The following is a 2,136-nucleotide window of genomic DNA, read 5'->3' on the forward strand; positions in this document are numbered from 1 at the left end:
GTACAGCAGATTTGGGGAGAGAGAGAGATGTTTATAGCACAGCAAGGCAAATAACTTCAAAATGAATATTTGCCATCTGAGCTTCAAAGCCCTTCCGTTCCCTGGCAATGGGACTCGGCCATCCCATCACTTCTATTCCTATTTTCCTTCTTTATGTCCTTGTGTCCGCTAATTCTTGTGTATTCTTATATAACAAAATAGCTAAGAAATCAGCCTTTGTAACCAGGCCTCTGGGGTGTGAAGCCCAGCTCTACCCGTTATGATCCATGTGACCTAGGGCAAGTTACTAATACTTCATGTCTATGGGCCACATTTTGCTTGTTGGTAAAATGGAGTCACACTAGTTCTCAAGTGTTTTTGTAAGGTGAGTTAATACACATACGTAGCCCCTAACACACAGTGGTGCATGCAAACATTAGAGCTTCTGCTGTTGCTAACACAGAGCAGCTCAACTACCGTAGTTGTGCCATCACCCGGACTAAGCTATCTCACATTCTGGCTTGAGAAATGTTTATAACTAATTTTTTTTTCCTAAGAAGAAATCTGTTTCCATTCACTAAAAAATATTAATATTTGTTTTTGCTTGAGTGTAAGGGCTCCTTAGCAGTACAACATAGTGGTAAAGCACTTGATTTTGAAGACACGTGGTCTGAGTTGAAGCCTGGTAAACTCCTGATCCACCCCTCTTAGGCAATTTACCACTCCTGATGCTTCAGTTTCTTCATCTATAAAGTGGGACTATAATATTACCTACTCCTAGGATTTTTTTGAGGTTAAAATAAGTTCATATTTTGAGAAAGTAAAAATTAGTTTGGATTGAGAAAGTAAAAAATCTGGCCATTCATCAGGCTTGGATAACAGGCAAAAGATAAAACCAGCTGAGAAGTTAACAACAAACAATATTTCTCCCAAGGACACACTGTAGTTGTGAAGCGTCATAAAACCCTCTTCTTTGGGTAACAGCTGCTTTCTTATTCACTTTGTTCTCTAAAATCCTAGTCTATCAGAAACATCACTGATTGAAATCATATCAATATGAATGAAACATCTCACTCTTTTCCCTTGGTTCGTTGGTTTTTTTCTAACACACATTTATTGTCTCCCAGTTTCTCTATGTTGGAAGACCGAGTGGGCTTACCTGGCTCCTCCGCTAAAGGGTCTCAGAATGGTGAAATCCAAGTACTGACAGGGCTGAATTCCTTTCCCGAGGCTCTGGGGAAGAGTGTTTCCAAGATCGTTCAGGTTGCCGGCTGAATTCCATTCCTTGCAGGCGCAGGTGCGTGACTAAGGATCTCATTTCCTTGATGGCTATAAGCCTGTTAGTCTCTGCTCTTGGAGGCTTCCCACAGAAATATCCTAATCAAACCTGGAGGATTTAAGTCACTTTGACACAGAGAAACAGCCTGGACTTACGATTTACGTGCAAACCTTCAAAAAAAAGGTCTCTGGTTGCAGTAGTTCACATGACCTTAACTTTGGTGTTTCAAAGTTAACAAGATCAACCCTGGGCCCACTTTGCATTCAGACCTAATGTTGATTCATTACACACAGCCCTGCCTCCTTTGAGCCCATCCGAACGCTGCTTCAGTTAAATTTCACCTATACTCCAGCTTTCTCCATAATCCTATTATATAATAACTGCATTTTTTCTTTTATTTGGTAAGAAGCCCCACACTTCCGGTATATGCTCATCCTCACTGCAATGAGTCAAGAGCCCAACGAAGTGGGATTAGCGGCTCGTCCCTGGTCGTCTTGGATTGATTGAGATGGAAGAACTTAAAGTGCTTAAAATGGAGCCTGGCACATGGCAATACTTGGTTTAATCTTATCTATAATAACAAATATAATGATAATAACTATTGTTATGATCATAAACACTGTGCGTAAACACAAATAAAAGGACAATGATGCTGTGTCAGGGATAGACGCTGTGAATAAAGAAATAGGAATAAACAAACAAACCACCAGGCTCTGCGGTTGCTGCAATCCCTGTAACTGCAGAGATTTTCCCAAGGCAAATTTCCACTTCCGGAACCTCACTTGCTGTCATGTGACAACACCCTCGTGCTGGCCGGAGCTGTTCAGTCCTTAGAAATACTCTTCAAGATGCAGCATGGCTCCATGTTAACACTTCGG

The sequence above is a fragment of the Propithecus coquereli genome, unplaced genomic scaffold (assembly GCF_000956105.1).
Source record: "Propithecus coquereli isolate 6110/MARCELLA unplaced genomic scaffold, Pcoq_1.0 Scaffold153, whole genome shotgun sequence".
NCBI lineage: Eukaryota > Metazoa > Chordata > Mammalia > Primates > Indriidae > Propithecus > Propithecus coquereli.